Genomic DNA, 20,868 nt, shown 5'->3' on the forward strand with positions numbered 1-20,868 from the left:
GAAGAGCTAGAGAAGAAAAACACTTAAAGCTGTTTAGTTATTGTTTCTTGCTTTGAACGACAAGCTCAATTATTAGGTTTTTCTGAAGCTCTATATGGCTATCAGATGTGGTTTTTCTCATTTAGAGGTTACAAACTGGCCAGTAGGATTCTGAACAAATTTATTGTAAATTGCTACATTATTGGTGGCGATTCCTTACTCAGTACATTCCTGTGTTGTGTCTAGCAGTCACATCAGGTTCCTGTTTTCCCTCAAGTTTATGAAAGACTAAGTTAATCTTTTTGAAAACAAAACCCTCTCAGTAAATCCTTCCCCTCGTCCCCTCTCAAACAAGGCCTTGTTTACTAAGTAAAACAGTAGCTTCATTCTTGTTTTTTCACGTCCCTGGTAAGAGGTGAGAAAGGAAATGGACTTAAAATGGCAATAAAATAAGTGTGGGGGGGAATGAACTGTCAGACTGTAGAAGAATAAATTGTGCCAATAGTGACCAGAAGGTGAAAATCTGTTCCCTCCAGTATTCTTCATTTAAAATTTCACTCTCCTGATTAAAACTTTGTAAATAGTAATTATTATTACAAAGATATTCATAAACAGATGTTTTAAAAAATACAAATTAGTTCACAATTCAGAAAATAAACAGTTTGTGTGCCACAGGCAATTTAAACTTTGAAAGCAGAAAAATGCATCAGATCCCATTTCCAGCGTAAGATAGTAAGTCAGTACTGGAAGCAGTGCTTATTTTTTTCTCTACTTGTTAAATATGGTAATGGAAGGAAAAACTTCTCATTTACTGAAGACTACTGCTTTTGTACTGCATTTGTATTCATAAAAAAACAATAGAGTATATCTAATTCCAAATTACTTTATTAGTTTAGAATAAAACTGAAGCATACTTATATGGACAAAAGTAAAAATAGTTTCTGTTAATATATACGAGTATCTACAAATAATTCAAAAGGTACATCTTGCTTTGCTCACACATACACACACACCCCCCTCCAGCCCTGCCCCCCCCGAGATATACAACATTCAAATCAGATGCACTTCTGATAATTAAGAAGAGCGTTCCCAATTGTCATTTGTTTGTGAAATACAACATGAACTATTGTTTCTGTGAGGGTAATTGGGTGTGGAGTCTCTTCTATTTCATATCATGAGATACTACTAGAAATGATGAAATACTATGGATTCTAAAATGAGTATGGTCACTTAATTTTAAAGCAAAGCAATTACTGTTCTATTACCAAGTATTCTGAATCAATATCTTGTCTTGCAACTTGCACTCACATCCAAAATAAATCTATAATATTACAAGTAGTCAGAGGCAAATAGCAACAGAGCAGAACAGATATTCAACAGGACTCCTTGGATATAGTTTGTATAGGTTATAGGCTCAGATTGGCCAGCAGTGATAATGCAGGTTGCTTATTGGTCGTCCAGTTGTCTCAAAATGTCAAACTTGCCCAAGGAAATACAGAATTGATGGACCTTCTGGAAGCAATAAATTATAATTCTTACCGTATTTTTTAATAGTTAGAGTTAATCCCTTTAACATCAAAGGAACTAATAAAATGCAAAGACTGCATTGGATTTGACCCAAGACATACACGTGCAGTCTTATATATGAGGTAAAATTTTATTGGTAGTGGTAAGCCTCATAGATTACTTTCTTTCTGGTTATTATGGTCTTGATTTTTTTTCCTGTCTCTTTACTCTCTATACTTCTTTAAATAAACACTATATAGCTCTCATTTCTTGCTGACTGGAAAAAAAAAATCTCTACCTCTCACAAAGAAAAGTAACAGAATCACAGTGTTTTAGTAATAAATAAAATATTTAACATGAATAATTTGTAAGTAAAAAGGAGAAGTGGTCACTGGTAGAAGTATTAAGAACAGAAAAGAAGATTACAGAGCTACTTTTTTTCCTGAGCTAAAGAAATATTTAATGCTATACTTGTTCTTTTAATTGGTGTTTATACATTAGGATTTATAAAGTTCAAACATCTGAATTTTATTAAATGCTTTATATTAATAAAGGATTACACAATTTAAGGCCTCAAATTATAATAATTACTGAATTAAACCTCCTCAGGCCCTCTGAACAGCAGGTAAATACAATCTCCTTCATGGGAGCTGAAGCAGGGGTTACCAGGAGGTGAAGGGGTGCTTCGCCCTGTTCCCAGCCCGTGAGCGTTGCAGGAAGGGGTGTCTTACTGCTTGTGCTCGTCACTGGACAATGTGATTGTGTGAAGACCCCAAGCAAAGAGGCCCCTTCACACCACTGAAGCCTGTGCAGGAGCCAGTCCAGTAACAATCTGCACGGCACACAGCTCTCTAGGGGGTTGTCCTGTGTGTTATTGTAAGTTATATTCAATTATTAATGCAACACAGATATACTGAACAGGGGGCAAAGTGCTAGATTTCCGATCATACAGCACAGCGCTCCACTTCTCAGCTTACACTAGAATTCCTCCCCACTCTTTGTCATAACACTGAGGATTAAACAGATGAGCTTGAGAGTGAATTTGTGACAGCTGGGAACATGGAGAGCAGTCCCAAAGAGCACAGGACTAAATCCCCCTGCTAAGGCAAAAAATGGTAGCATCTAAGATGAATTAGTTAATACAACAGTGAACTGGGTCTGAATTTGGGTTCTCCCACTCCTCCTGCAAGTAGACAGGGAGTCTCAGCAAGGCAGAGTCTGGGCCTTACAGGGGAAAGCCTGTCCCAGGCACACGCAGAGTAACACCAGCTGAGGAAGTGTCTCCAATTCCTGCTTATTTTCTCACATGAGACAGCCAGGGCTGCAGAAATAGAGAGTTGTGAGTTTTATTCCTTTGCTATTCTGGCCATTAATACCTACATAAGCACACAGAAAACAAAAAAAGAAAGCATGTGTATCACCAAGGATCCAACCTGAGCTGACCTAAATTTACAAGGTATGTGCTGATATTTCCACAGTCTCCCTCTGTGTTAAGTCAAGTAAGAGAGAGAGGTCATGGATGGATGGTTTATGTTGGTGCACCCAAAATAGATGAGCAAGCTTCTCCCCTCTTCAACCTGTTGCCAAGACTGTAATAAGACCTGCTTATATATGTGTAACAAGCAATTAAGTACACATATAGCTGGGCTTAGTTTTCCACTGGTCTATTTGAGTGCTCTAAAAATTCTGATATTTCTCGGTTCAGGTGTTTGCTCCTCTTCTCCATCTCTAATTTAGCAGAGGCAAAGATGAAGGCAAATGGCCAGATGGCCAAAATGCAGGAAGTACAGCAGTGAATGAGGAGTTTATTACATTAAATTAAAAAAAAAAATAAAAATTGGTGGTACTTAAATCTACCATTAAATCTACTCAAATAATAGTGGCACACTGAAAGGTAGCATGGCTTAAAACCAAAGTGAACTGGTCTGTCATACTTTAGATATGAGCTGATTATGAGCACTTTGCAATCTAGAAATGGTGATTATCAGGGTTGCAGTAAAGAAAGACAGATGGGGCAACGTTCCTCATGCTTGTCAAAGAGAGGAATCATCTCATCAGGTACCAATTTGAATGATGATAATCTACAAGTGTTAAAAGTATCTCTCAATATAAAGGGGAATTAAAAGCATTTGTTTGAGATAAATGCTCTTTCTTCTTTCCATGACTACCTAAATCTATGCCCTGACTTGGCCTGAGCCTACCTCCACAACTTCCCTTCAGCTGGAGGAAGATCCCCTCTTGCTTTGAGGAAGGAATTCATCCAGAAAGCAAAACACAATCTGTATTTATTAATAATGACCTTAACAGTAGCCATACATATGAACACACACATAATCCAAGTGCTCCCATAGCATCTCTCTCCATCCCTGACCAGGATTCACCTTCCTTCTAGGCTGATTATATCTGTCCTCAGACAACCCATTTCTGCATCTATGTACCCTGTGGACAGTGTTTGCCTCCAGCAGCAGGAAAGCTGGCTTTCCTTCTTTAAACCAGGCTCCCTGGGAAACGGCAACAACCATTTTTACATATGTTGGGGATGTTGTTACCTTAAATTTAACATTCATTATTGTGTGTTATTTACCAGTGCTATGTAAAACTACATAACCATTATCTGCAAAATGAAAAACTACATGGACACGGCTTATGGCGATACCTCCTACATTCAGTTCTTTGAAAAGAAACTTATCGTGCTGTGTGTTAGTTTCATCCTGAAGTTTGTCACTGCGACTGCTGGAAGAGTGACTTTCTGAACACTGTTTCGACAACGCCATTCTAGACAGCATCTTGAAACAAGATTATAGTGTGTACCCAGGTTGTCAGTAAGTACTAAATCAGTCTGTCAGCATTTTAAATGTGTAACATTTTGCTTGGGTCCATCTCTCTTTCTAGAATACCTGATCAAGGGGAATAAAGCAGTTCCCTCTCATCTGAATTCTAAGAGGACATTGAAAAACTGTAGGCCACCAGGAAAAATCAACATCCTCATGATGGTAGCCTCATGTTGATGCAGTCACAGATTAACTCACCTCTTGAATAGGGTAGGTAGCAGAAAATTGAGCTAAAAACTGCATTTCTAGGAAGATTCAAATGCTAGTGCATGAATATTAGTAGTGCTTGTGTCCATAGGGATTTTATAGAGTGGTTTTGAAACAATCTGTGCATCAGTAAATACCACATTTTTCAATGAGCACAGGAAGTCTGCAAAGCTTTTTGTGCAAAAAGCAAGGTTAAAACTCATTAGAGATCACATCAGGCATTTGATGGGCTTTACAAGCTGCCTTACTGTCTTAAAGTGACAAATAACCAGTAGAAATTGGCTTATATTTTTAAATGTCCTGGATTCTCCTTCTAGCTAGGAAGTAAAATTGCCCCATACCAGACATATATTCCCCTAATAATTCTCTTCCTATTGTTTTAAAATTATGAGTTTTGACAAGGGTTATAAAGATTGCCATTAAACTCTGCCCTTGAGAGATGCAATGGAATGCAGGGAAGAAAGTAAAAATAGTGAGGATCTGGGCCTTTTTTGCCTCCACTGTAGAGGGCAGAAGGAGGAATGATGGTGGCAGGAATTTTCAAGCCTTTTCCATCTCAAGATCAGGTCTCTCATTGGGACCATGTAGAACCTGGCACTGTAACTGAGCCTGGTCACTGGGAGCAAGTCTCACGAGGGAACTCTCTGTTTATGGCTTTCTTTGTCAACAAGAAGAAATAAGGGGCTCCTCTGGATAGCATTTGTTTCGAATGGAAGAGGGCAAGGAATCTTCCCCACTGCAATTCTCCCATCCAGTGCTGAAAAGAGCCCAGACTTGCTGATGTTCAAGGGATATGTATCTTCCCAAAATTTCTGTATGGGGCAGGTTTCTAAAGGGGGCAAATTTACTTGCAACAAGTTAACATATTTTTAATAGGTTCTGACTTAGTGGGTTTTTTTAATGTTTCTTTTAAAAATAGAACAGGAGAATAAATAAGAAAGCACATAATAAATAATAAGTAAACCTCAAGCTTCAGTTTATGAATACTGAACTAATCTAGTGCAAAAACTTTCCCTTAAAATACTAAAAAATTCAAGTGCAATGTATTTTTAAGGTTTCGGGTTACTCTTTCATATTAAGTTGAATTTACCACTTAATTTGTGAACTGCATCACAGAGGAGTAAAGAAGCACTCCGGCTGGTCATGCCAGTGCAGAAGGCACAGATGGTGCAGAATGCACTGCTGAAACTTTCCAACACCAGGAGTGGTTTGGTGATCAAAGGAGCCGAGTAGGGACATTCTGGACTTCTGCAGTACCTCAAAAGAAAATGGAAGAAATTCTGCTTTTTGCAGGTATATCAGTCTGACTGGCATCCACAATAAAGCAGGATGACTGGGATTGTAACGAAAGAAGATCCAACCAAAAAGAGGAGACATCTAGATATGATTTTGTTGCTTCTTATTTTAAAATCTGACTCAACACTCTTGTGATTTCTGGTGAGAAGAGCTTTCTGTACTATGACTCCAGGCAAAATTACAACAAAAGATTTAAAATAAATAGGATGCAAACTGAACTCCCCAATGTTCCTGCTGTGTTTGGAAAAAAGGAGGAATATAAACATGCTTGTATATGAAGTATGCTATCTCTATAAATGAGTATACAATAAACTGGGGAGAGAGACCTCAAAACCAAAGCCAGTGACCTGCAAGGGATGTTTTGTTGCAGCAAAACCCCAAAGTGGGGAGCACAGGAAGAAGCTTCTGGTTATTTTTATTCTGGAAATCAAGGAACTTGTCTGTATGATGAATCATATAACACAACAGGGTCTAATTACGACATGATAACCCTATCCCTCATTGCTTATTATCAAGTAAATAAGGGCAGTCAATCAATCCAGATTTTATTACCCTGGGAAAGCATAGAAGTAACAACCTCCAAACTGTCAGTGATTAGTGTATTTTGGGGGAAAACTGAGGCTTACAGAATTCTTTTGTTATTACAACCCACTGGTTGTTTAACATAGCAGGTAAAATCAGCAAAAATGGACCCAGATTCATTAAACAGATGGTCCTAAATGAAGCTCTCCTTCATGGGAGCTGCAGAGCAGCGAAGTAGCACAGTGCTGGCCAAACGTGAACACAGTGACCAAGGAAGGCACAGAACTGGTGGAAACAGCAGATTTCAGGATGCTCAGGGCCAGCATGCAACAGGCAATGCCAGCGCTCCTACAGACATTGGGGGTTAGCAGAAGAAAAAGCTACATTTGTCATACTCCTCATGCTGCCTAAACTCTTCTTAACCTGCCTGCAGAGAAGACCTAAGTATCTGCCTGCTTTGTCCTTCCAATCTTATTTTACTGCTCTTTCTATTATAGAGTAGTCATAGGTCTGCTCCCACAGAATAAAATTATTTGCAAGGGGATAAAATATTCTGAGATTAAAGTCTGTGACTTAAAATTCCCAGTATGCACGGGCCCAGATTAAATTTTCTTTTTTAATTTTAAAAGCTGTCAACAAAACTACAAAAGTAAAGAATATATATAGAATAATGTTTGATAGAAGAAAAAAGAAAACAAGTAAAACGTTATTGGTAAAGAAAAGCTAAAACATTAATAAAACATTTCCAGTTCCTCTTTGTAATTTCTAGTACTTTTATCTGATTTAGTACATAAAAAATTCCTTGAAATTTGGAAGTTTGACTGAAATTTCTTCTGTATTCAGCAAATGTCAGTACACAAGCGTGTTTGTACAGTTTACAGTGTACTTTGTTTAAATCCATGTAAAACTTTAAATTTGTTTCAAGGGAACTCTGGATGTGATCTAAATAATTGAGCAAGAGAATCTTGTTAAATATTTAGAAAATATATATTGGCATTTTGATATTTTATAGTACTACCCTATTAAAGTTTATCATAAGGAAGATTCTATTCAGCTTCTGAGACACTAAACACTAAATAAACCCTGGGGAGAAGAGGGGAGGGTATTTAAGTACCTCCTTGTAGCTAGGCTGTTTCCAGAGTTTTTAAATAAACAACACTACATTCCAATATGCATTCAAAACAGTTCACACTGAGGTTGGATGCTATGAAACTAAAAATTTACCCATCTACCCATCTACAAATACAAATAATTTTGCATATATACAGCAGTAACTGTTATTCCATCTAAACTTTTCCATCTCTTTTTCCTTCTAGACTTGGGTGAAAACGAAGAGCTGTAAGACTTGGATTCATCCTCTACAAATTCAGGCATTGCTTCACCTCAAGTCCCGTACTGCAAGAGTATGGGGCGGCGGGGCAGTGGGCAGGAGGAGAGGGGGCAGGGGAAAGGCACCAGGATAGCTGAAAAATGAGGGACCAATTCATGAAACAGAAGGTTTAGAGGCTTAGTCCCATGTCATGGAAGTAGAAGTAAGGAAGTCTCTGAAGATACTCATGATGAGGAACAGATCTCGTATTTATCCAACATAGACCAGCCACCGATGATTTAAATCACAGTTAAATCACATCGCTTTTACATCACATCATTAATATTTTGAGAGTCATAATGGAGAAGCCAAGCAAGACTTTTTGAGTAAGTCAAGCTAAGCTGTTCTGAGTTTGCCCCCCAAAAACATGGGCAAATAATCAGCAGACTCTGAGATTCAGAATGATTGTGCCGAGGAATCTGTCAATCGTGGTAACACCCCAAAATACTGCCTAAATAGTGGTGCATGCAAACATCACATACATATATATGTATGTATACACATACTGAGCAAAGTGATGTATGCTGCTACAGGCACTCTAAGTCCTTTTAATGGCTTGAAACATATGCAACTGAGAATAGAATTTTAGTCTCTTCCACTGATTATTCATAATAAGTAACAAAAGCTTAGGAGAAGAGTAGCATATTGTACCACAATCCATGAAAGTAACTGTTGCATGAACCTTGATTATTGTCGCTGGTCAGAAGATAAGAAAAAATACTGGGGCATGTCTGGCCTTTGCAGATTAACTGTGCACGGAAGACACTTGTCCTCAATTTTCTGCATTGATTTTAGACACATGGACTCTGTCAGACATCTAATACAATGCTACCCAACCCAGGAGCAAGATGAATGATCACTACCAGCATAACCCTACCATCAAAAGCAGTCAAGTGGATGAGGCTCTTAATACAGCCTTGGAATTATGAAATAATTTTTTTTAAAGTTTACATTCATACAGTTTCCTTGGCAATTTTCTGTTTGGCTAGCAATAGCACTGACTCATTTTCTTAATTACTTCTGTGATTCATTTCCCAAAAATGTTGCAGCAGAGATGCTGCTTCAAGATGACAAGAATCTCAAGATGGCCTGAAAATATGTTTTGCAACACTGACAAGTGAGATCAAACAATAGGTTGTGTCAAACGGTATTAAACAGGTTTGTGAGGTCACTCCTTGACTTTCTGTTTCTCATATATTGTCTCAAATTGCTCAGTTTTTTCCTTGCTTGCACTCTGCTGTCATTAGAACGCTATGAAAAGTGCTTGTCTTTGTGACTACAGCTATTTTATTTCATTATTTCCCATTCTGCAACTATCCCAGGCAAGCTGCTGAGATCACAATTCCTATATAGCATCCAGCTACATTCCAGACATCATTGGATTATTTATAATTTAACATAACAAGGTCTATTCAATCGCAGAATGACAAGGGATGATTCAGATTCACCAACTTTCACCAACTAGGATGAACATTTCATATCTGTATGTGGTGAATCTTGACTTCTAGCTCAGCCTTGAACTTGCCTTAATTTTGCTGGTTTTAATTAACTACAAAGTTAGTAAATAAAATCTAGTAACCATGTCTAAGAATTTAAAACACGTTATCTGTCATAATCCATAAATCACATGACAGTGGGTTTTTTCCCCCAAATTAGTCACTGTGCAAGCACTTTCTACACAACAGGGATTCTCATTTTCACAGTAATATGTCTGTGCCACCAGGAGCAGAGGTCTGGGACTTTAGGAGCTGCACGATCAGGGGAGTTGACAGTTCCTTCCATGAAGGGCTTAAAACTAAATTTAAGGCAGAACTCAAATAGAAAGTGCACACAACAAACGTGGGTTGCTTGGATAGTTTTGTGTAAATGTATTAGGACATTAGGCTGCTTAAATATAGTCAAAAAGACGTTTCACCAAGAGAATAATGCTCTTGCAGGTATTGCCACAAGAATGTTGCTTATTCACATAACCTTGAAATTCATTTTCTGTAAACATTAATCAATTAAAACCCAATCACAAATATGTTAGAGGAATATAGAAACAGAAATGCTGGAAGGTTAGTGACTTTTTTTTTAAACTTGTAACACATACTGTAAAGCAATTTTTTTTGCTGTATTTTCTCAGCTGTAAGAAAGAACAAATATCTAAAAAGATTTGGGAATCTCTTTTGTTGCACAGGAATGACACAGAATCCCTTTCAATAATTTGTGAGTAATTTGGCAGGAGTTACCAAGCCGTGTGATTTAGAAGCCACCATTAAGCAGTCAGAACAGCAGGGTTTATGCACCCTGGGCTTTCATTTCTACTTCTGAATCCAGCAGGTCTGTGTACTACATGTGCTGTTATAAAATTATGTGTGTGTGTGTATATATATAGGGACACACAAAATATTTTAACATTTACTCCAATATAATTTATTTACTTATTCCTGTATCTTTAGTAAAAAGTTAAATGTGAATCTTGTAGAATGTTTAATGCCTTCTGTTGAATGCATTAAAAATACTGTTACTCTTCTAATAATATTTTTGCTAAATTTTTCTCAATCAGCACACGAACAATAATGGAAAGAAAAACTTACGTAGAACTTTTCAATTCACATTAAGTTTATCTAGATTTAAATATAATATTTCCGAACTGCTACGTTCTCTATGAAACAACCAGAATATTTTTGAGGCAATGTGTGCTTTAGAATATTTAATTTTTCTTCTAACTCAAAATACAGTATATTATAGCTGCATGTTAGGAAGCAATCACAATTTCCCCCCAAATTACCTTTTTATTGTATTTCGTCCTTGCTGTTTTTCTTGAGAGCTTTTTTATGTTAAGATTTCACTAGCTGAAAACATAGATTGTGATAATATTTGCAGCTGGTCATCACTTCAGCTCATACCCTGACTGAGTTCAAATGTTAGCAATGAACCACTTCAATGTAATTTTGGTACCCCTAACTTAATATTGCCTATAAAGTATTTGCAGTTCTCTACAAGTGCCTAGTGGGTGGCAGGAAATTTATGTTCATTAATGTTCTGTCTGATGCACTTATAATGCTCTTCAAAATATGGGAGACAAAAATAACTAAATATGACATGTACAAAATACAGGGAAAAGTCATACTACTTGACCAGATAAACATATATAATTATTTCAAGATATCGGTTCTCTGAAAAGTTATGGACTGCATTCATTCTTCCACTAATGTAATCTTTTGATGTCTTTAATATTAATTTTATACTTCCACCAGAATGTTTTAAAATGTTTTTATAGAAGTTTTGAAAAACTTCTATAGAGTGACTATATCAGTGGACAAGGAAAGATTTATAGAAGTTGTCTGTCTGGACTTCTGTAAGGCCTTTTGACACTATCCCCCCCGTGATCTCTCTAAGTTGGAGATATGGATTTGCTGGGCAGACTGTTTCGTGGATGAAGAATTGGTTGGATGGTCGCATCCAGAAACTAGTGGTCAATGGCTCAATGTTCAGATGAAGATCAGTGAAAAGTGGTGACCCTCAGGGGTCCATACTGGGACCAGTACTATTCAGTGTCTTCATCAATGACATGGACTGTGGGATTGAGTGCACCATCAGCAAGTTTGCAGATGACACCAAGGTGAGTGGTGCAGCTGACACACCCGAGGGACAGGATGCCAGCCAGAGGGACCCAGACAATCTCAAGAAGTGGGCCCATGTGAACCTCATAAGGCCCAAAGAGTCCTGGTGCAGGGCCACCTCCCTGTGCCACCTCACACTGCTACAAAAAGTGCCTGAAGTCGGGACCTACTGCCTGAGCCAACAGGGGTTGTGGGGTGTTCAGCAATACTTGTTAGACGAAAAATGCATACATTTTAAGCAATAATCTCATCTGTCCTCTTAGTTACGCTGATTCTATAGGTGAAGTGTATGTCTGGATATTTATTGCACAAAGAAACCTCAAAAAGTTGTGCCAAAAGGTAGTAGCTCTGGGCACCTACCATTATACATATAACATTAGAACATGTTTGTGGGTATATCAACATTCCTCTAAAAATACAATTCACATCAAGTAAAGAAGTATCTTTGTATACACCCATGTATTTGCAAAAGCATCCTCAGCTGTCCCATCATCCCTCTGCACAACAGCTCACCTTCACGACTCACTCCCATGCAGTCCTGAGCTACCTCATTACATGTCAAAATTTTATAGCCCAAATATCAAGAAGGATAATAGCTGAGGGAGAAAAAGAACTCAAACAAACAACTACCACATTTTAAGAAATTGCAAAAAATATAAGATGCTGCATCACCTTAAACCATAACCGAGTCCCTGTGCATACACTAGTCTGGGATATTCTCAAGATATTGCTCCATTAACTCACACTATCACACCTACCCTATTTACCATTAAATAGCACAGTGCATAGCATTAGGCTACATTATCTCATTAAGAAAAATGGGCTTCTCTTATATTCATGACAATTCCTGTGATAACTGAAGAGTAGTTGAGTGTCGCTGCTTGGCTGTTTGAAGTACAATTGCTGTGGCTATTTACACTGTTAATGAGACTGGGATCCTACCTCAGCTTTGCCTCTGATAAAAGTTTCAAAAAGCATGTCATTCTTGCAGGTTTATTCAATGCCTGCTAATTAGCTAACCCAGTGCAATTAATCTTAGAATTAGAAACTAGTTGAGTGTTCATTTCTGTTTAATCAGATTATTAATAATACAAGCAATCTTTTAATTATTCTTCCAGTGTACTCCTCCCTCTAAACAAACATGTTTTGACTTTCAAAACAATAATTAGGATCAAGTTATTTTCCTCAAAAATAAATTTTGAGCAACACTGTAAATTGTCTGCTCTGGCCAGTAAAATTTCTTAAATTTAATCAGGCTGGATGCTGTTAAAATATTCTAGATCTCCTGCAGACTCCTTCAGATCCACAGTAGATTTTCTTTGTGAAAATTAAGTTCCATCATGCAAGGCAGTTACTTAGTAATATGTTCAAAATCACTGAGGCTTTCTGTCCGAATTCAAATGCCTTGATGCTTTAGGGGAGAACACAGAACATAGCAAATATATATCCATCAGCTGAATAAACTGCACTGAAATAAGAACAAAACACAACTGGAATAATCACATGCCCTTCTGTGGACATTATCCACCTCAAAAATACACAGCAATAGTAGTAGTCTTTGTCCTGAATAAGAGCTTCACTCTGAGGACCCGACTCCAGTTCTGGATTAAGCCTCCTTCATTTTTTCTAGAGTCAGAGGGAGGACTCAGGGTCTGAGGCAACCGAATGGTGACCCTGAGGTCAGGCAGAACCAAACTGCTCTGTGCCAAACCCACCCTCTTGCTTGTGGTACCGGGCTGACTCTGTGCCTTAATGTCCTGTGCCCCATCTCAGGCTGTGAAGTATTACGGTCACTTGTGCTAATGACTAACAAATATTCATGAGAAAATAAACACAGACCCGAATACAACTAAATTAATTGCTTCTGCATAAAACACAGACTATATACACCCTGTTGCCTCTTCAACCAAATGTGGCAAGTTATTAATGGCCATAAGAAAGAGCATTTATTGTATGCAACTTGCCTCCAAAGCTCCCAGCACAAAGATTTTCTCCTCCATACTGTTTAAATATAGATGAGTGATTTTTCAAAAATGGTAGAATTATTTAGGTCTTTGTTATTGATAAAATACTCATAAAGGTCACAGATGCAGCACTTTATAGATGATAAATATTCCCAACAGGAAAATCCACTGACAAAAAGCTACTCTGACCTTTTATCCGTTGCAAAATGACTTCCCAGGCAGTAACAGCCCCATTTTGTTTGGTTGCTTTTTTTGTTTGTTCTCCCATGAACTTCAAGGATGTCTTTTATTAGTCATTTAAGAAAAAAAAAAGCACCAAAACCAACCAGACCTCAGCAACATTGCTAGTAAAATTCAGAAAGAGACTTCAGATAATTCTTGTAGCAGAAAAGAAAGCAAAGCACTATTCATGGAGAGAATCAGTGAAATCAGGATGACCTTCACAAGATTATTGCTTCATCGATTGTTATGACCAATGTTCTTATGTTCTTTGCTGTGTAGTCAAGATGTGTACCCATTCAAACTATTTCTCTGTATTCACATTCATGCTTTTAATATTTATGCATTCACATGCATACACTCCAAGAATACATCTGCAGCTACATATTATTTGCACAGAAAAAAAGGAAGAATGTAATATTAAAACAAAATCTTATTATTTTTAATCCAACCTCAGATCTTTTAAGGCTCTCAAAACAGATTTTCAATGGCTTGAATTTGACAATGGGTGAAGGCATTGCAGATGAGCGCTGACAGTGCTGCTTTGTTATACCATACCATCCAGTGTCCTCTATGCACAGTATAATTTATAACAAAAACTTAGAAGTACTCAGGAGCACTTTAAAATGTTAATGATGCCAATTTTGTATCAGACAAGCACCATTAGTAACCTCAAATCCAACTGCACATGCTCCAAGACAAGGAAAATATTGTTAGTACTAGCCAAGAAACACATAAAATTACATAAATTAGTTTTCCCATAGATAACAAGACTGCAGTGTTATGGCCCAGAATTTCAGGACATTTTCCCATTATTAAACCTGGAAATGTGTCATCAATAAAGACCCAATCCAAAAGCCTGGAGGGGTTATTGCTGTAGAAGAACAGAAGCCCAGATAAGATGACTTCACTCTCTGACCTTACAGTGTCCAAAGCTGGGAAATGTGGTTCTCAGCACACACTCCTGGGCAAGGAAAGCTGATTTGGAAGAAATAGTTCTCGATCAGCTTGCAGTTTCATTCTCCTTTTTCTATCAACTTGACAATCAACCATCAAGTGCTTGCTAATTAGTATCAGGACTGGGGGTTGGACTGGATGATCTCCAGAGGTCCCTTCCAAACCCATATCATTCTGTGATTCTGTGACTCATCAACAGACACACCTGGGTTTCCTGCCCAAGTGCTGGGCAAAGCCCAGAGCCTTCTCCCCCTCCTCCAAGATAACACTTGGGTGTTGCAATCTGGTTTCCAGCTCCCTCTGGCACTGAGTTCAGTGCAGCTCTGGTTTCCCACTTTGCTGCCTGCACAACACAGAGGGTGGTGTGTTTTCTGTATTTATTTGGGGCCTAAGAGACTATAGCATCACAGCTTATAAACACCAAGGTGAAACAGAGCCAGCAATTTCCCCAGAGGCATTAGAGCCTAAGACAGCACTGCTTTGAATACAGTGATTTTTGCTTACTACATTACAGTGGAAACATCTTTTAATACATATCCTTTGGGTCCTATATTCCTGTAGCAGCTTTATCTCTTTAACAGAATTAAGTTCTCAGTCTTACTAAGAATCTCATACAAATTAAAAAGACCTAATAATCATTATTTTTGACTGACTGGCAAGGGTTATATGTTACAGTTTACAGAGGTCTTCACTATAAATACTGGTTCCACACCGTCATTTGTCATGTAAATACATTATTTAAATGGACTCAGAATCTCATACCAAACCCTTTACTCACACATGTCAATCACTTGCATTTCTTTGCTGCCTGTAACTGGCCCATGCATTTGAGCAAAGGCTACATACACGAGTACGAGAATACAGATCCAGATTGTCTTACTTTTCATGTTTTATTTATGCAGACTTGTGGTTATTTGATGTTAAAAGTATTGTTGACACATTTCTTTATAGCTATTCTATTTACAATTTATTTGTATAAAGGATGTTGTTATAGTATCTTCTTATTCCACGAAGAGCTTCTAGAGCATTGGGATTGCTGTCAGTGAAAGCAATGGATTATTTGGGTCCTCCATGTGTGAATTCCCTCTCCATCAGTGTGCAGATGCACTTGAAAGACATTTGTGGATTCTTCAAGCTTCACTTTTAATTCTCCACTTGAAGAGCAGCAATGCAAAGCATCCACAAAAATAAACCCGGGAAGAAACGGATAAAATTGAACCTTAGAGAAATCTGAGCCCACAGAGAGCACTCAAAGACCCACTGGACTGAGGAACAGAAAGCAAAGCAGCTGGCTATGGCAGAAAAGTTCCTTTAATCTCTCATCTGAGTTCATCCCAGATGGCTATAATGAGATTTTCTAGTGAGACTAAGGGCCAATATATATTGGCATAACCCTAAAAATTTGGGAGTCCTGTGAGAAGCCCCTAAATATCAGGATATAGATGCAACACATTATTAAAATAGGGTTTGGATGCTGTGTGGAAAGGAGCTGCTGCAGAATTCCCCAGTCCCAAAATGCCTGCAGAGACTGCAAGTTTACAGCTGCACATTGCCTGACTCACACCACTAACAAAAGCTCACAGAGGAATCAGCACAGATTGATTCTGCCATCTACCCCCTCTGTCCACCATACTTAGGTTGGAAATACAGCAGCCCTGGACAGATTTCTGCCAGGCGCTCGCATGCCACTGTGAACTCGATCTGCTCTAGCTCTCTCACTGCACTAACACATCTGGTCTCTTGATATCATCTGAGGGTAGAAATCCCCTCAATTATTTGCAAAATCATCTAGAGATACAATGGTTAAACAACAGCGCATGTAGGATACTGGAAATCCAAATCTGTTGTGGAATAGTTTACTTGATATACATAAGGCATCCTGCCTTACTCAATGGTCCTAGAGAAGTACTGAGAACACAGAAATGATACCACTTTATACATGGTAAGTGTACTTATGATGGAGTAGAATACATTTTCATGGAACCTTGAAACCTCAGTGAGACTCAGGCCAGAGCTACACATCCAGTTTCGGTGCACAGAACGCAGAGAGGGTTGTGGCAGCAGTGGGGACAGAGCATCAGGGACTGGATGCACACCTCTGCTTCAGAGGGAGTGAAGGCAGCAAAACGCGAGAAGCAGCAGCCTCCATGACAGCTGAGCATGGTGCTGATACAACTCCTTTTCAAGGCAATAGATCAGTATTTAATGTTCTCCTCACCTGCAGAGTCCATCTGACAGCTGGCGCCCAACCAGTTCCCTCCAGGCACCAGTGGAAAGGCGGAGGGGAGAAGGCTGTGAGGAACAGCCAATTAAAAGTTGCTCCAAGTTTGTTGATAGTTTCAATAACAGGTAATAACCACAAGTAAAGCATGGCACATGTTCAATAAAACTGAAGGAGTTTGCACAGCACCAGTTTTACCTGATTCACTTTTCTGCATAACAGGTTTCTGGATCCAGCCTCAGGATGCTAGACAATGCTATCTCCATACCCCTCTGAACATCCATCTGCACACACCACTGAAGTAATGAAAAGCAAAGCTTTTTTCAAAGCTCTAATATTCGGAAATTTGCAGACATATTTTTGTAAGCTGAAGGCACTTGAACTGAAAAGATGAAGAGGAAGGAGGGATGTGCTCGTTCCACTCTGCAAATTATTCAGAGGCTCATCGTTAGCACTACCTGCAAAAGACGATCCTACTGCCAACAGCAACCGGTCTCTATGCAAATGATCTCCTGTCCTCCTATCACAACTAAGGAGCCAAACATTTGGAGCCCTTAGCCAGGGAAGCAGTTATAATAGGCACAGTCATAACAAGTTATATTATAATTGGAAGCCCAGTACAATAGTCTTAGATGAGGGATCGGTGTTTTCGAAAATGGCCAAGGAAAGGAAATACATCTATCTCGGGATACTTTATTGAAGTCTGATTCAAAGTGCAATGCTGGTGATTTAACATAAATGTACCGCATTTTTATAATCCTTATCGAATGTTCAGTCACTAGATCAGCATAAAGCACAGCTTATTAAAATGGATAAGAGGGGGATTATGTGATTCACATTGTCAAGAAATAAAAAAAGTATTTAGAATACAGAGATTCTTTAATCTGTTGCATAGAAGGCACCACACACATTGCTGATGGAACAATGTGTGCGCATCCAACTTTTAATCACACGGGTCCTGACAAAGAGAATAGTAAAATGATTCTTCCTAGTACACAGGATAAGCTTTTAACAATATAATTCTGATTGCATGTCAAACTTTGATGATTTTCATTTGGTGACTGACATAAGTATTTAACTAAACTTTGCAAGTTTTAATAACAAGACAGATTTCAGAAAGTCTAAACATTCTAAAGTTTAGCATATCTATTTTGTGCATATCTAGTGTTTTCTAACAAGGAGGTTTACGTGCTGATCTGAGATTTAGCACGCAAATCAAACATAAATCATGAGCATTCACAAGTAAAGACCATTTTAAAGTTTTCAGAAAAAACAGGTCCCAAATAAAGACATCTCTGATGAAAGAAGCAGAGTATTACCCAAGACCTAAACTAAACTTTCAGCAAAATGTTATTTTCTGATCACAGTTAATAATATCAACTCAATTTAGTGAAAGACGGCATTATAGCCTTTAAAATAGTAGTCAGAGGTTAGATTTCTTCAGATGTACTATCTGTACAGATATAGACAAAATGAGCTGCTTCATTAGGGAGCATTCTTCTTATCAGCATGAAAATTAGTGTTGTGGCAGATACACATGTGCTTGAACATCCAACACCACTGCCTTGTGTTCACTACAGGTGATAAACGTGCTGTCATCATCACAATGATCTTAAGGGGAGCTGTTCATAGTATATGCTTTTTCACTTGAAGTTTTTTAAAAATATATTTAGAAAAAAGCCAAAGGAATGCGTGTGGGGGTGTGTATGCCTGTGTGTGTTTCATCTTGGAAGATGTTGAAGAACCTGTATCACCAGGCTTCTCACCTGACGAGCTAGAGATAAAGTCTTGAGAAGGTCACATGTACATAAAGGATTCAAAACTGCACTTCAAAGAAGCTCATAAAAAGTTGTCTAGATTTTCACATTAGACTTTCACAAGCTTTGTTCAGTAAAAGTTCTCTTTTTAACTTTGCCACAGATTGACTAAGGCTATGAGTTGCCAGTCATTTGCTAAAAGTCAAGAATGAGGAGGTACCAAGAATTTAATTTAATTTTATTTTATTAATTTTATTTCTTTCTGCAAAAGAAAGCTTAAACAAAACTCCTTGTCATTTGTAACTTAGGTGTAATTAGGATGTAACTTACATCCTAATTGCGTATCAATGAAACAACTTTCACAAGTCTCATCTAATGAGTAAGGTAAAATTACTGTACTGTTGTGATGAGTTGAAGTGTGCCACATGAATGCACTGACGTATAGTTAAAATTATTAGTAATACAAGCATATAGGTGAACTATCTTTACAATATGTCTATGCATTTAATTTCAGAGAAAACAAAGTTACAAGACACTACAACTCTCAGGTTTCTCCCCAAACCCATTACCTAAACTGTCGGAGGATGATGAACCACTATGTACAGTAACAAGAAGCCTGAAGAAGCCTACAGAAATGTGGATGCCTGAATATCTCTAGAGATCTGTGCCTACAATGCACAAACATTTCCACAGGGAACTTGGCTAGATACAGGGTAAGCTGGTGTTTTGCAGCTCAATTATTGTTTGCTTTAAGACAAGTTTTCTCCCCAAAAACTGTCTTGCATCCAGGAACCTTCCTGGTGATTCACTGCAACCATTAATTGTTGCATAGTACGACAGAACTGCAGGTCAGAACTTAAATCCAACTATTAGATGCAATTACTGACAGCACCAGAGGACTCTGTAATACAGGTCAGGCAGAATAAGAAAACTGCATTATCAGAGTCAGACAGGAGACAGAGGTGTAATGACGATATAGGTACAACACATGTAAGTACAATATGTGACACAGGAAGATTTGATGATGCACCCATCAGGTATTGTGCAGTTTCCCTGGAACTTGAATGATTTTTCCATAGGAAAATATGTACTTGATTTCTTATTTATCTCCATATATACTGATATATTTCTGTATACATAAACCCACATGCACGCTCCAAGTAGAACTAGGAGAATCTGATTTATTTTGGCTTTGTTTTGACTGCTAACAATTTCTACAGTCTGAAAAAATAATGAACATTGGCTTAAGTGAAAAAATTAAATAGAAAGAAAACCTACCAACCAACACCAGAATTCAGATCTTCATCAGAGGAGCGGTTCTGGTTCTTTCAATACAGCAATGAGGTCTGGTCTAACTTCAAAGCATCCTTAAACAGGAGTTTGTATTTTCCAAATGATACTAGAGGGGCAGTTTTACCAAATTTACAGGCAAGGACAGAAAGAAGCTGAGGACACCACAGTAAAGAAGATATAAGAACCAGAGGACATCTACACATAAGGGCAGTATTGCTCTTTGTACATGCCACTGAAAATGAGCTGGTGTCTTAAGCAGTTATATTTGTACTTAAATGCTCTTTAATCACTCAAGGTCTGTCGTGTGACTGGGAGCAAAAGAGAAGAGAGTGCTTTCAATTTACATCACTCGGACAGGAATTAAAATATTAATACAGCAATAATGAGTCCTAACAAAATTATACCTTCCTTAAAATAAGGTCACAGCAACATGTTATCATTAGATGGATTCAATATTGTATGGAATCCAGGAAAACAGAAAAATGCAGCACAAGAAATGAATCTCTCTCAAGAGCCATGTATGTTGATGGAAGTGCATATGCTATTACCAGAACCATCACAGTGGTGCTCTGCACAAGTCCAAGGGCAGAACAAACATGCTCCAATGAAACGTCACCTGCCACCGTAAGTTTATGTAACATTTAAGGAATCTATTTTCAGCTAGAAAGTTCTATCAGAAATATGAATTCCTGGAATGAAAATGATGAATGATGAAGATGGCAGGGCTGACCTTTTTGACCAAACAAGAGGTCTCTAGTAGTCCTGATGTACTTTTCATCTTTCAGTATCAGAGGACTGATGTAGCATGTCCAAATATAAATTCAAATCTTACTCAGTCTTTTTAGGCACAGTCCAATTTGAACTTTAATTGCTGTTTCATCCTTTTTCTTTAGCATTAAAGCTGATTAAGTATATTTTAGCTCTTCCCTCTAGAAAGAGAAAAATATACTTCCACGACTCAAATCACTGCAGGTTGGAGAACTAAGTGGAATGACTACTTTTCATGGTCTCTACGGTAATTCACCCCCCATGTTTTTGGAACATATGGGTTTTTTTGTACACTGCTCAGCAGAAGTTAATAGTTTCTCTTTTGCCCTGCTTCTTGCATGAAGACAGCTAATATGAGGAATGCTGAGCCA

Source organism: Calidris pugnax, unplaced genomic scaffold (assembly GCF_001431845.1).
Source record: "Calidris pugnax isolate Ruff unplaced genomic scaffold, ASM143184v1 scaffold38, whole genome shotgun sequence".
NCBI classification, from domain to species: domain Eukaryota; kingdom Metazoa; phylum Chordata; class Aves; order Charadriiformes; family Scolopacidae; genus Calidris; species Calidris pugnax.